General features: G+C 46.5%; 1 protein-coding gene and 1 long non-coding RNA gene across 6 annotated transcripts in view; one reads left to right on the forward strand and one right to left on the reverse strand.

Annotated features, from left to right (window-relative positions):
- Window positions 1–15,979, reverse strand: part of LOC100436015 (zinc finger protein 736) — a 308,914-nt gene that overhangs the window by 49,576 nt on the left and 243,359 nt on the right. The gene's annotated exons all lie outside the window — the stretch shown is intronic.
- On the forward strand, window positions 28–12,501 carry LOC129060640 (uncharacterized). Of its 4 annotated transcripts, none has more exons than XR_008527487.1 (6): window positions 28–250; window positions 7,142–8,793; window positions 10,101–10,178; window positions 10,685–10,794; window positions 11,351–11,426; window positions 12,291–12,501. It is a non-coding gene; the product is annotated as an uncharacterized LOC129060640 (long non-coding RNA). The 4 variants fall into 4 exon arrangements; XR_008527484.1 differs by having other exon boundaries at window positions 231–863; XR_008527485.1 differs by lacking the exon at window positions 10,685–10,794 and having other exon boundaries at window positions 231–863.

A 15,979-nucleotide genomic window follows, 5' to 3' on the forward strand; every position in this document is an offset into this window, starting at 1 on the left:
AGTCCCAGCTACTCGGGAGGCTGAGGCAGGAGGCTCTCTTGAACCCCAGAGGCGAAGGTTGCAGTGAGCCGAGATCGAGCCACTGCACACTCCAGCCTGGGCGACAGAGGGAGACTCCGTCTCAAAAAAAAAAAAAAAAGAAGAAGAAAGAGAGGCAGGGCGCTGCGCACCTCGCCGGGCGTGCGGGGACGTTGTAGTCTCTTAACGGCTCCCGGCTCTCTGGTCGCCTGGCTGCAGAACTACAATTCCAGTAGGCACCGGCTCAGTGGGAGGGGCAGGGTGGTGTGGACCTGGCAAAGCAGTGCTGCCCGCTCACCCCCTGCTGCCCCCTCTCCATGGGGAGTGAGTTTGGAGAGAGATATGAGGGATAAATCTGGGCTTTTGCCCAAATGTGGCAGGTCCCACCTTCGGCTGAGCAGCTCGGTTTCCTCTTTTTATCCTTACCCGCTGGTCTTTCCACGGCATCGCGCCGCCTCCAGCCCATGGAGCCGCCTGCTTTCCTAAACTGCTACGGAAACTGGCCTGATGTCTGACTGAGACATTGTACATTGTGCCACCGGCCTCTGCTTACTCCAGGCAGAGAGCCAGTTCAGCGGCATTTGGGAGAAATTTGCTGCCTGGGCCGCCCGTAAACAACTTGAGCTTTGCAGTGGGTAACATGGGCTGTGGTTTGGTGAAAATGTCAACCTCACTGACCCCTTTTTCGTGGAAGTAGAAGTCGAGACATGAGGAAGAGTAATTATTGGCTTACCCGGGATCTGCTAAAAGCAGAGGAGAAAGCCCCAATGTTTCCAGGCATATGTCTGGTGGGCCATTTTCACCAACCCATTTAAGGGGCTAGGCCTCCAAAAATCAACCTAAAGGTAATGATTGTTTTGATATTTTACACATGTAATCATGGCCTCATCTCACCTTAGACCTGACTGGCCAGTGTCTCAAAGACATGGATGGTGACCAGCTCTCTCTGGAACAGATGGTGCTCCAGCTTTGTGGGAGCAACTTTCAAGGTGTAGATCATTTGGAAGGCATTTGAACCTGTGAGGTTTAACATCTCTGCTTTGGATGGAAAACTCATGACCTTCTGCAGTCAGGGATGTAACTGAACTTGCTGGGACTGATCTGTTGAAATGTTCTGTCTAGATAGTGGAAACATCCAGGAGCACTTCTGCTTCCATGTAGCCTCTTAATAATTGATGTCCCTAAACCACTAAGTACTCAGAAACAGTTACTTTTGGCAGGGCACGGTGGCTCACACCTGCAATCCCAGCACTTTGGGAGGCCATGGCAGGTGGATCACCTGAGGCCAGGAGTTTGAGACCAGCCTGGCCAACATGGTGAAACCCCATCTCTACTAAAAATACAAAAATTAGCTGGGCGTGGTGGTGTGTGCCTGTAATCTCAGCTACATGGGAGGCTGAGGCAGGAGGTGGAGGTTGCAGTGATCTGAGGTCGCACCACTGCACTCCAGCCTGGGCGACAGAGCAAGACTCCATCTCAGAAAAAAAAAAAAAAAAAAAAAAAAACAATAAAAAACAAAGTTACTTTCAGAAAGTTGGTACCAGCTTTCTTGTTTTTATATCTAATCTGTAATAACCCGGGTGTTAATCTATAGGAAAGTAATAGTTCATTCATGTCACACATTCCAATAGTTTCTCATTTGTGATTGCTGAATGTGGTACACTGTCAAAAAAAATGGGAAAACATGATTGTGACCATGGAAATCTGTTACTGTACTTGTGAAACTTGTGAAGAATTTACCACTTCAGGATTAATTACACCTGGATTCATCACTGCCTTTGTAAAGAAAGGAAGATAAACCATGTGTCATCTATGCAGGTGGCAAGATGAGGAAGTATAGGGAGATGACAGCACAATACTAGAGCTCTAGTCTTTTTTTTTTTTTCTTTGAGACGGAGTCTCATTCTGTTACCCAGGCTGGAGTGAAGTGGTGCAATCTCGGCTCACTGCAAACTCCACTTCCTGGGTTCTCACAATTTTCCTGCCTCAGCCTCCCAAGTAGCTTGCTTTACAGGCATTTGCCATCATGCCTGACTAATTTTTGTGTATTTAGTAGAGACAAGGCTTCATGATGTTGGCCAGGTTGGTCTCAAACTCCTGACCTCAGGTGATCCACCCTCCTCGGCCTCCCAACCTGCTGGGGTTACAGGTGTGAGCCACCACACCAGCCGGGTGCTGCTCTTTTTAAAAGTAAGGCCCTTAGTGACAGTCCGTGTGGTAAAGTGCTTGCATCCCTCCCCTATCCCTCAGTATTCTCACCCTACTCCCTGTTCCTTCTTTAGGTAAGGGTGTCTGATTACCCTTGCTCACAAGTGTTGAAAGGGAATGTTGTGATGTGAACCTATGCATCATTTTAAAATGAGGATTAACGGAGAGGAGTCTTGGGACCTGTGTTTAGATGCACTGCTGTTTGGTGTGTGGCTGCAAAGACACTGTGCTGTCAGCCATCTCACGACAGCTGTCTGAGAAGATTGGTCCCGATGCAGCCACAGCTGCTGTGCACGGAGCAGGAGCTCCTTGCAATTTGGTGTCTTCTGGTTAGATTTTGTGGCTCTGACCCTCCTCTGCTCTCCCATTCTTGGTAGTATCTGGTGGGTTGCGTGGTTCCACTTTTTTCCTGTTAGCCTGTTGTGTAACTGTATTTCACAGGGTCTTTAGGGATTCTACACTTACTAGACTAGTCACTGGACATTGGCCACGTACTCATCTTGCTGGAGCCCCCATGCTCATTCTCTCCAGTGGAGCTGTGAAGAATTCAACTTACTTGTCAGTCTTCTCATTCGGATATTGCTGGACTGTTTATGAATCTGGGAATCGTGTCTTTGGTCTCATCAACATTATCTCTTTTATGCATTTTGAAGTCTGATACCTTTTTGTTTTGTTTTGTTTGACACAGAGTCTTGCTCTGTTGCCCAGGCTGGAGTGCAGTGGCAGGATCTCGGCTCACTGCAACCTCTGCCTCCTGGGTTCAAGTGATTCTCCTACCTCAGCCTCCTGGAGTATCTAAGACTACAGGTGCCCACCACTACCATGTCCAGCTAATTTTTGTATTTTTAGTAGAGACAGGGTTTCCCCATTTTGGCCAGGCTGGTCTCGAACTCCTGACCTCAGGTGATCCGTCTGCCTCGGCCTCCCAAAGTGCTGGGATTACAGGCATGAGCCACTGCACCTGGCCACTGATACTATTTTATTAATGATGTGGACACTTACAGTAACCACCATTTTTAAATATTAGTGAATTTAGGCTGGGTGCGGTGGCTCACGCCTGTGCCACTTTACTCCAGCCTGGGCGACAGAGCGAGATTCTCTCTCAAAAAAAAAAAAAAAAAAGAATTTAACTCTGGCAACAATTTGATGAAGTAGGCATAGATCCCCATTTTACAGGTTAGGAAACTGACACCCAGAGGTTGAGTCATTTCATTAACACCTTACAAGTTTTTGGAGCATTTCAAATCTTAACCTAGAAATCTTTCTCTAGGATATTTAAGCATATCTCATATTCTACTTTGTTTCTCACTGCCAGAGTCCCGAAGGGTACAGATCTTGTTCTCACTCCATTTTCTTCTTGTCAATACAAAACTGGCAAAAAATAGCCTCATGGGGAGGGAGGAAACTAGCTGGAGCTGGGCCTTCCCTTTTCTATTTCTTACCCTTGATAATTGTTAGTTTTTTTGAGTGAGCTGGAGAAGTGACGGAGCCTGGCCAGTCCTCACCTTTAAAGTTTATTATGTAATGCTAATCCACTTACTTTTCGCAGGTGTGATTATTCTATTCTTTTTTTTTTTTTTTTTTTTTTTTGAGACAGGTGGAGTCCTGCTCTTTTCACCCATGCTGGAGTGTGATGGTATAATCTTGGCTTATTGCAACCTCTGCCTCCTGGGTTCAAGAGATTCTCCTACTTCAGCCACCTGAGTAGCTGGGATTACAGGCGCCTGTCATCATGCCCGGCCAACTTTTTGTATTTTTAGTAGAGACAGAGTTTCACCATGTTGGCCAGACTGGTCTCAAACCCCTGACCTCAGGTGATCCCCCCGCCTAAGCCTCCCAAAGTGCTGGGATTACAGGCGTGAGCCACAGCGCCCAGACTTACCCTAATTATTTTTCTGGGTTTTCTCTTATAAGTTCCTGCTGTGCATTAAAATACAATGCAAATATCGATGAAAATAAAACTTTTGCCCTCCTAATAAATGGTAAAACACTCTTTTTTTTTTTTTTTGATGGAATATCCCTCTTGTTGCGCAGGCTGGAGTGCAATGGCGCGACCTCGGCTCACTGCAACCTCCGCCTCCTGGGTTCAAGCAATTCTCCTGCCTCAGTCTCTCCAGTAGCTGGGACTACAGGAATGTACCACCACGCCCGGCTAATTTTTGTATTTTTTCTAGAGACAGGGTTTTGCCATGTTGGCCAGGCTGGCTTGAGCTCCTGACCTCAGGTGATCCACCCGCTTCAGCCTCCCAAATTGCTGGAATTACAGGCTTGTTTGGACTGGGTTCCAGATCTGGGCTGTCACGGAACATAACAGGGACCCTTCATGGGGACAGCAAGAAGGTTCACTGACCCAATTCAGAGTAAGGAGGAGCCTGGCCTTCAAAATTACTATGACCATCAGAATGCCCTGGGAGATCAAAGAAATAACGGAGTGGGTGTGAGACTTTTTACAAATGTGTGCACTCAAGCAGTGCAAAGGCAAACCTCCCGGTGGGTAATCAGAATTCAGACCTCACTTCTACCCTCACAGAAGTCTCATTTGGATTTTTGGCTGCTGTCAAAGACCTGACAGGATTCCAAGCCTCTTTTTTGAGTCCTAGCTCTTGTAGCAGACAGAATTGCTAAAATGGTTCCCCAAAGATGTCCAAATCTCAGGAACTTCTGAATATGATGGAATTTCAGTCCCGTGATTGTGTTATGTTTCAGGATAGGAAGATTATCCAGGTCGGCCTGGCCTAACAGTGCAGGCCTTTGAGAGCACAGAGCTTTCTCTAAGTCAGAGATTCAAAGTAGGAGGGAAATGCGATGTGCTTTTGCTGACTTGGAAGACGGAGGGGGCAATTTGAGAAAAATGTGGGGAAACATCTACTTACAGAGAGTGAGTCCTAGCTAGCAGCAAGCAAGGGAACAAGGATCCCAGTCCTACAACCATGAGGAATTGGAAATGGGCAACAACCAGAATGGGTTTAGAAATGGGTTCTTCCCAGCACCTCTAGATGAGAGCCCAGACTGGCTGATATACTGACTTTACCGTTGTGAGAACTAAAGCAGAGAGCCCAACGGAGCCTGCCGGACTCTGAACCATAAGTTCTACAGAACCATGAGCTAATAAATGGGTGCGTTCTTAGCCACTAATTTTGTGGTGACCTGTTATGGAGCAACAGAAGACTAATATGCCTCTCATGCCCTGTGTAGTGTTGACCTCAGCAGCACCTTCTAGGTCTAGGGGACTCATGTAATACATTCTTTTTTTTTTTTGAGACAGTCTTGCTCTGTCACCCAGGCTAGAGTTCAGTGGCGTGACCTTAGCTCACTGCAACCTCTGCCTTCTGGGTTCAAGCGATTCTCCTGCCTCAGCCTCTCGAGTAGCTGGAATTACAGGTGCACACCACCACGCCTGGCTAATTTTTGTATTTTTAGTAGAGACAGGGCTTTACCATATTGGCCAGGCTGGTCTCAAACTCCTAACCTTAAGCGATCTGCCCATCTCGGCCTCCCAAAGTGCTGGGATTACAGGCGTGCGCCACCACACCCAGTCTTTGACTCTATTTCTTGGGTCCTGCCTTTAAGAGGTATTGTGACATACCTTTGGGTTAATCACTTAGGAATGTGACTTACTTCTGTTCCCTAGGACCTGTCTACAAGCAACATTGTAACATATTTCTGAGCCCATCACATGGATAATGTGACCCTTCTCTTTTTGTCCTGCCCCAAGTGAAGATTGTGACATGTCACCGGGACCTTTGTCTAGGCAATATGACTCTTCTCTCCTGTCTGGGCCCTGATTACAAGGGGGATTGTGACAATCACTGGGCCCATCACGTAGATAATATGACTTTCTCTTCCTGCCTGGGCCTTTTCTACAGAAAAGATTAAGGCATCACGGGGCCAAGCACCTGCATGATGTCACTCGCCTGCCTGCATTCTGCCTACAGTGGGTATTGTGATATATCCCTGGCACAGAACCAAGGTAATGTGACTCACCTACCTGGTTCCTGCCCACTGATGGGATTGTGACATATACCTAGGTCCAGCTCACAGGCATGATGATAACTGTCATACGTGGACCCAGCCAATAAGAGAGATTTTTGCTCTTAGGCTTATTACAGCAGGTATGCTTCTGGGTATTCTACATATAGAGAGGTCACAGACTATTAGGACACTCATGCATATTTTATAAAGACGTTGGGTGGTACAAAGATGTTGTAACAGGCCAGTGCACATGTGAAATTGTGACTCCCATAGGCATACCCAGCCAATAATTAAGATTTTCACCCTTAGTGCATGCATACAGCCCACTCTTGAGGTTCTCAATCTCACACCTGGTAGCAGTCAAAATTTGGGATTGTGACTCTCATATGGGGATTTGATTGACAGGTAAAATTATAACTTTTTTTTTGAGACGGAGTCTCGCTCTGTCACTCAGGCTGGAGTGCAGTGGCACGATCTCAGCACACTGCAGCCTCCACCTCCTGGGTTCAAGCGATTCTCCTGCCTCAGCTCTTGGACAAAACTTCAGCACTCCTGCTAGGGTGTGTCTGCCCTACTAAGACACTGTGCGCAGGTGGAGTTGAGGCTGTTATGTATGGATCCTGTCCACTGTTGAGATTGTGAATTGCATGCGTAGACTCAACTCACAGGAGGTGTTGACTCACAAACCTTCAGCTGGGACATGTGCAGGATTAGAAATTTTATTTCTGGATCTTTCTTCAGGTATGATTGTGACATATACCTTTGCCTGGCACCCGATTGCTTTTACATTTTTGCCTGTGCCCAGTCTACAGTTGAAATTGTGACATATACTTGGGCTACATAGGTGATGTGATGCTCCTGCCTGGGCTCTGCCTTCAGGAGAAATTGTTACATATATCTCTGGGCCAATCACCTGGTGATGTGACTCTCCTTTTCTTTCTAGGCCCAGCTTACAGAAGGCATTGTGACAGATCTCTGGGCTCATTACCTAGGAGATGTGACTCAACACTCCCGGTTGGGCTGAGCCTCACTGAAGACTGTGACATATTACTGAGCCCATAAACTCGGTGACGTGACTCTGCTCCCCGGCCTAAGCTGTTATTAAAGGGGACGTTGAGACATATTGCTGTGCCCAGCACCTATGTGATGTGACTCTCCTTTCCTGCCCAGGCTATGCCTAAAAGAAATTGTTACATATCATGGAGCCAAGATCCCAGTTGATGTAACTCTCCTCCTGGGCCCTGCTCACAGGGGAAATATTGGCATATTCCTTGCCTAGCACTCAGGTGATGTGAACTTCTGCCTGGTCCCTGCCCATATGTGAGATTGTGACATACACCTAAGCCCAAATCACAGGCATAATGATGACTCTCTTACCTGGACCAAGACAATAGAAAAGATTTTGACTCTTCTAAATAGGCTTATGGAAATAGGCAATTTACTTGGTCTTTTACTTGTAGAAAGATCACAGATTACAACACTCGTGCATATTTTATAAAGTTCCTGAGTGGCACAGAGAGTGTCATAACAGGGCTCAGCACACAGGTGGGATGGTGACTCTCATAGACACAGCCAACAGTCAGGATTGTCACTTTGCCACATGGACACAGCCCGGTCACTGCTGAGCTTCTGAATCTTATGCTCAGAGACAGTCAAAAGTTGGAACTGTGACTCTTACATGTGAATCTGTTCCACAGAAAAAGATGAAGACTCTCAAATATTCAGCACACGTGTGAGGCTGTTACTATTCTACCAGGAAAAAGTCTGCAGGGGTCTTGGGGCTCTCATGCAGGAATCCAGGTCACCATTGAGATTCTGACTTGCAAACTTGTACCTAACTCACAAGTGTTTACTCCGATACCTGGTGTTGGGACCAATGTGAGATTGTGAATCTAATCTGGACATTCCTACAGGTGTGATTGTGACATATACCTTTGCCCAGCTTGTGAGATTTGATTATTTTGCCTGGATAAAACCAACAAATGAGATAGTGACATATATTTGGGCCATATACCTTGGTGATATTACTCTCCTGTCTTGGCCCTTTTCTTAGGGGAAATTTGGACATATCTCCGGAGCTATCACCTAGGTTATGTTACCATCTTTTTCTGCCTGAACCTTGTCCACAGGGGAAATTGTGATATATTTTTAGACCCATCCCCTAGGTGACGTGATTCTTCCCTTCTGCCTGGGTCCTGCTTCCAGTAAGAATTGTAACATATCGCTGGATCCTGCACCCAAATGATGTGACTCTTCTGCCTGGGCCATGCCGACAGTGGGAATTGTGACATATTTCTGGGCCCAATATATAAGTGATGTGACTATCATTTTATGTCCACAGAAGGTGTTATAACATATCACTAAGCCCAGCACTCAGGCGATGTGGCTTTCCTGCCATGGCACTGCACACAAGAAGAATGTTGACATATTCCTGGCCCAGAATTCAGGTGATGTGACTCTTTTGCCTGATCCACACCCAGAGGTGAAATTGTTACTATACCCAGGCCCAGTTAGCAGACATGATGATGACTCTTATACGTAGACTCAACCAAAACAACAGATTTTTTACTCTTCTGGCTAGACCTAGGGACACAGGTAAGGTTCTGGGTTTTCTTATAAAAGGTCACGGGAGATTATGACACAAATATTTTATAAAGGCCTTGAGTGGTATGAGCTGTGTCATAACACGGTCCAACACGCAGGTGAGATTGTGACTCCCATAGGTGCACCCAGCCAACAATGGAATTGTCACCCTTAAACCTAGACACAACCCAATGGTGAGGTTATAAATCTCACATATGGATGCAGACCACAGTTGGAATCGTGACTGTCATATGTGGATTTGGCCACAGGTCGAAGGGAAGTCATTTCTTGACCAACTCACAGGCACAGTGTTGTCTCTTACACTTGAACCAAGCTAATAGAAGAGACGTTGACTCTCATTGTTATGCTTGGGAAAATGGGGATGATTCTGGGTTTTCTACTTGTACAAAGGTCACAAAAAATCACAACACATACAACATAAAAATCACATGCAGCATAGTGCCCTATGGTGGTACAGAGAGTGTCAACACAGCTCAATACAAAGTTGAGACTTATTCTCATACGCACAGCCAGCTGACAGTAAGAATTGCCACCCACACACATGGGCAGATCCCACTAGTGACATCCTGACTTTGCCTTGTGGACACAGTTCACAGTTGAAATTTTGACTGTCATATATAGATCTGACCACAGGTAAGATTGTGACTCATTTCTGGACCCAGCTCACAAACATGGTGATGACTCTTATATCTGGACCCAGACAAGATAAATTATGTTGACTTCTGCCTGGGCTTAGGGTAGTGGGTAAGATCTTGGATCCATAAAAACATAAAGTTCTCAGCGCAGAATTCCACTCTCAAGCATGTTGTGTGAAGACCTCAGATGGTACAAAGAGTGTCATAACAGAGCCAAAAACATAGAGGAAACTGTGAATCTCATATGCGTACCCAGCCAGCAATAAGGATGGTCACTCTCCCATATAGACACAGCTCACTGTTGAGGTTCTGAATCTCACACTCAGAGGCAATGAAAAGTTGAAAGTTTGACTCACGTACATGCATCTGGTCAACAGGTAGGATAGTGACTCTGAGACCAAGATTCAGCACCCTAGTGAGGCTGTGCCTATCTTATGGGGACTGTGTTTGCAGGTGGAGATGGAGCTCTCATGCATGGATACTGTCCAGTGTTAAGACTGTCTCATGTATTTGGATGCAACTCACCAGAGGTGTTGACTCTCAGACCTAAAGCTGGGAAATATGTAGAATTGTGAATTTTATTCCTGAACCTTCCCGCAGGTGTGATTGTGGCATATACTTTCACACAGCATCTAATTTATTTTACAATTTGTTTGAACTCAGCCAACTGTTGGGACTGTGACATATACCTGGACCAAGTTCCTAGGTGATGTAACTCTTCAGCGTGGGACTTACCACAGGGTACGTTGTGACATATCTTTGGACTTATTACCTACGTGATGTGACTCTACTGTCTTGCCTTGTCTTGGCCTCCATTGGGGATTTTGACATATTTCTGTGCCCAGTACCTAAGTTATGTGACTCTTCTTTGCTGCTTGTGCATTTAGAAGTGATTGTGACATATTGCTGGGCCAAGAACCTAGGTGATGTGACTCTCCTGCCTTGGCCCTGCCTTCAGGGGAAATTGTGACATGACTCTGGGTTTATTACCTAGATGATGTGACTCTCATGTCCTGCATGGGCAAGCCCAAAGGGGTCATTGTGACACATCTCTGGGCACATCAAAGAAGTGGTGTAATTTTTCTCTCATTCCAGGACTCTAGTCTCAGTAGGGATTGTGACTTATCACTGGGCCTATAACCTATGTAATGTGCTTGGGCCCTGCTTACAGGAAAGATTGTGACATATGGCTGGGCCCATCACCTAGTTAATGTGACTCTCCTTTTCTTCCTGTGCCCTGCCCTCAGTGGAGATTGTGACAAATTTCTGGGCCAATCAGCCATGCAATATGACGCTGCTCTTTCCTGGGCCCTGCTATCAGGGAGCATTGTGACATTTCACCAGGCTCAGCACCTAGGTAATGTGATTCTTCTTGCTGCCTGGGCCCTACTTACAGAAGGGATTGTGATGTATTGCTGAACCAAGAATTCAGATGATGTGACTCTGCTGCCTGTGCCCTGTCTACAGTGGGCATTGTGACATATCATTGGGTCTAGCACCCAGGTGATGTGAATCTCCTGCCTTGTTCCTGCCCACAGGTGAAATTGTGGCATATACCTGGGTCCAGATCACAGGTACAATGGTGATTCCCTTACCTGGACACAGCCAGTGGGAGATATTTTGACTTTGGTAGCCAGGCTTAGGGCCACAGGTAATGTCCTGGGTCTCCTACTTGCATAAAGTTCACAGAACATTGCAACACTCAGGACTATCATAGGCAGCCCTAGAATGACACAGAGAGTTTATAACAGGGCCTAGCTAACAGGCGAGACTGTGACTCTTGTATGCAGACCCAACCGACAGGCTCTTCATTCTTACACATAAACAGAGCCTACGAATGAGGCACTTAATCTCACACGTAAAAACAGTTGCAAATTGGATTTGTTACTCTCATATGTGGATCTGGTTTCCAGGTGGTTTTGTGACGCTTGAACCATGATTCAGCAGACCTGTGAGGCTGTGAGTTCCCTATCGGAACACAATCTGCAGGTGAGATTGGGGCTGTTGTGCATGGATTTTGTGCATTGTTGAGACTGTAACTCCTTTACTTGAACCCCACTCACAGGAGGAGTTGCCTCTCATACATGAAGCCAGGACTTGTGTGAAACTCATTTCTATACATTCCCAAGTGTGTGATTGGGAAATATACCTTTGCCCAGAACCTGAGTGATCTGACTCTTTCCTAGACCCAGCCGACAGATAAAATTGTGACATATACCTGACCACCCACCTAAGTAATGTGAAACTCCTTCCTGGGCCCTGCGTGCCAAGGGCATTTTTACATTTCAGTGTGACCAGCAGCCACCCAGGTGCTGTGACTCCCCTGCCTGGTACCTGCCTACAAAGAGCATCGTGACTTATCTCTGGGTTCATTACATAGATGATGTGACTTCATTCTACTGCCTTGGCTCTGGCTTAGAGTGCACTGTGACATTTAGCTGGGTACTGCACCCACGTAATGTGACTCTCCTGACTGAGTTCTTCCTACAGGAAGCGTTGGAACATATCACTTAGCCCAGCACCTAGGTGATGGGATTCCCTCTCTTGCCTGGTTCCTGCCCACTGGAGAGATTGTGACCCATTGCTGAGCCCAGCAGCAAGGTGATGTCACTCTCCTGCCTTGGCCGTGCCCATGGGGGCCACTGTGACACATGTCTAGGCTAATTACTTAGGTGAAGTGAGTCTCCTTTTCTGCCTAAGCTCTGCCTACAGGGGGGATTTTGATATATCACTTGGCCCAGCAGCCAGGTGATGTGACTCTTCTGCCAGGGTCCTGCCTACAAGGGGGATTGTGACATGTCTCTGGACCAGCACCCAAGTGATGTGTCTTTTCTGGCCTCTCCCTCCCCACAGGTTGTATTGTGCCATATACCTGGGACCAAATTACAAGCACAATGATGAATCTTTTACCTGGAGTCAAGACATGGGCAGGATGGTGGAACTTATCACTGGACTTTTCCACAGTGTTATTGTGACATATGCCTTTGTCCAACATGTGGTGATTTGACTCTCCAGACTGGGCCAAGTTCACAAATAAAATTGTGCCATATACTTGGGCCAAGAACCTAACAGGTGTAACTCATGTGCCTGGGCCCTGCTCTCAGAAACATAGTGACATTACACTGCACCCAGCACCTAAGACATGTGATTCTCCTCTTCTACATGGGGTCTGCTTACAGCAAGACTTCTGACATATCAATGGGCTCAGCACTCCGGTGATGTGACTGTCATTTTTCTTCCTGGGCCCTGCCCACATGGATAATTGTGACATATCACTGGCCCCAACTATCAGGTGATGTGACTCTTCTGTCTGGGACCTGTCAACAAATGGCATTGTGACATACTTCTTTTTCTTCCCCCCCAGACACAGTCTTGCTCTGTCACCCAGGCTGGAGTGCAGTGGTGCGATCTCAGCTCACTGCAACTTCTGTCTTCCAGGTTCAAGTGATTCTCCTGCCTCAGCCTCCTAAGTTGCTGGGACTACAGGCATGAGCCACCATGCCTGGCTAATTTTTTTGTATTTTTAGTAGAGACAGGATTTTACTATGTTGGCCAGTCTGGTCTCAAACTCCAGACCTCAAATGATCCACCCATCTTGACCTCCCAAAGTGCTGGGATTACAGGCATGAGCCACAGTGCCTGGCATGACATATTTCTAAGCTCAGCACCCAAGTGCTGTGACTCTCCTGACTGGGCCCTCCCCACGAGGAGAATTGTGACATATCCCTGGGCCCAGTCCCTTAGGCCACATGACCCTCCTTTTTTACCTAGGCCCAACCCACAAAAGTAATTGTGACATATCACTGGGCCCAGCATCCAAGAGATGTTATTTTTCTGCCTAGGCCCTGCCAACAGAAATACTTTTTACATATCCCTGCTTCAGCACCTGGTGTTGTAACATGTTTTCTGGTTCACACCCACAGGTGTGATTTTGACATATACCTTTTCCTACCACCTGAGCGATTTGCCACTTTAGTCTGGGCTAATCCCACAAATAGAATTTTGACATATACCTGTCACAGGCACCTAGGTGATGTAACTCTTGCCTTGGTGCTGTCCTCAGAGGGGATTGTAGTATATCACTGAGCCCAGTACCTGGTGATGTGGCTCATGTCATTTTCCCTGGGCCCTGCCCCAGTGGGGATTGTAAATATCCCTGGGCCTTGTATCCATGTGATGTGACTCTCCTGCCTGGGCCCTGCCCACAGAGGCACTGTGACATCTCTGGGCCCATCCCTTAGGTGGTGTAATTCTCCTTTTGTGCCCAAGTGCTGCCTTCAGGAGGGATTGTGACATATGCCTGGACCAAGTGCCTGGATGATGTAACACTTCTGCATGAGCCCTGCCCTAAGGGGATATTTTTACATGTTGCTGAACTCAGCGTCTAGGCGATGTGACTCTACTCTCCTGTGTGGACCCTGCCCACAGGGGGCATTGAATCATTTCACTTGGCTCAGCACCAAGAAGTTTTTACTCTCCTACTGGGACGTCTCCCACAGGGGACACCTAGATAATATGATTTTTCTTCTTGGTTCCTGCCCAGAGTTCAAATTGTGACATATATCTGGGCCCAAAACACAGGTTAAGGTAATAACTCTCATACCTGGACCAAGACAATAGAGATTTTGACTCTTGTAGCTAGGCTTAGAACAATGGGTACATATTCCTGACCCAGCTCCCGGATGATATGACCCTCCTAACTGGTCAGTGCTCACAGGTGGGATTGTTACCTATGTTTGGACTCAGCTGACAGGCGTGGTGATGACTCTTATACCTGGACCTAGCCAACAAAAAAAAATGTTGACTCTTGTACCTCAAAATAGAAAATCAGGTAAGATCATGGGTCCATACCAGAATGAAGTTCTCAGAGCTGATTGCAACTTTCCTGCATATCATATAAAGCTCTCCAGTGGTACAGAGAGTGTCGTAACAGAGCCCAGCACACAGCTATGATTGTGACCCTTATATGTACACCCAGCTGACAGTAAGGATTGTCAGTCTACCACGTGAATACAGCACACTGTCGAGGTTCTGAATCTCACAACCGGAGACAGTCAAAAGTTGGAACTGTGATCCTCGTATGTGAATGCAGTCCCCAGGTTGGATGGTGACTCTGATACCAGGATTAAACACACCTAATAGGCTGTGGTTTTTCTACCAAGACATAGTGTGCAGGTGTGATTGGGGTTCCCATGCACAAATAAAGTCCAACGTTAAGATTGTGACTCATGTATTTGAACCCAACTCACAGGAGATGTTGACTCTCATACCTGGAGCTGAGACACGTGCTGGATTGTGAATCTCATGTTTGGATTTTACCGAACGTGTGATTGTGACATATACCTTTGTCTAACATCTGAGTAATGTGACTCTCATGTGTGGACCCAGCAGGCATCAGGTGGGATTGTCACATACACCTGGGCCAAGCACTTAGGCGATGTGACTCTCCTGCCAGGGCGAGCCCTGTAGCAAGGAGGATTTTAACATATTGCTGTACTCAGCACCTAGGTGATGTGATTTTTCTTCCTGGTTCCTGCCCAGAGTTCAAATTGTGACGTATATCTGGGCCCAAAACACAGGTAAGGTAATAACTCTCATATCTGGACTAAGACAATAGAGAGATTTTGCCTCTTGTAGGTAAGCTTAGAACAATGGGTATGCCCAGGGTCTCCTACTTGTACAAAGTACACAGAAGACTATGACACTAAAAGATATCATATAAAGCCCTCAGGCTGTACACAGAGTGTCATAACTGGACCCAACACAGAGATAAGATTACTCCTTTCCTATGCACACCCAGCTGACAGGATTGTCACCCTCACACATGGACAGAGACCAATGGTGAGATCCTGAATCTCACTTGGAGGCACAGTTTACAGTTGGAATTGTACCTATTATATGTAGATCCAGCCACAAATAAGATGGTAACTCATTTCTGAACCCAGCTTACAGGCAAGGAGATAACTTTCATACTTGAACCCAGCCAAAAAGAGAAGTATCGACTCTTGTGCCTGGGCTTAATTAAGGCCATGGGTAGTATCATGGGATTATACCACCACTAAAGTTTCAGAGCAGGCTGAAACTCTCACACATACCCTATTAAGCTTTCTGTGGTACAAAGAGTGGAATAACAGGGCCTAGCACACAGGTGAGATTGTTATCCTTGTATGTATACCCAGCCAACAGTAAGAATTTACACCCTCTCACATAAACACAGCCCACTGAATTTTACATCTGAAGGAAGTTGAAAGGTGACATTGTGACTCTTCTATGTGGATCTGGTCCACAGTTAGGAGGGTGACTCTCAAACTAAGATTCAGCACAACTGTGAGCATATGGCTACCCTACTGAGACACTGTTCACAGATGGAGTTGAGGCTCTCATTCACGGATCCTGTCCACCATTGAGATTCTGTCTCACATACTTGGACAAAACTCACAGAAGGTGTTGACTCTTATACCTGAACCCTGAAAATGTATGGGATTATGGATCTTATTCACAGGCCTTCCTGCAGGTGTAACGTATACTTTTGCCCAGCAGCT

Source organism: Pongo abelii, chromosome 6, assembly GCF_028885655.2.
Source record: "Pongo abelii isolate AG06213 chromosome 6, NHGRI_mPonAbe1-v2.0_pri, whole genome shotgun sequence".
Classification (NCBI taxonomy): Eukaryota; Metazoa; Chordata; class Mammalia; order Primates; family Hominidae; genus Pongo; species Pongo abelii.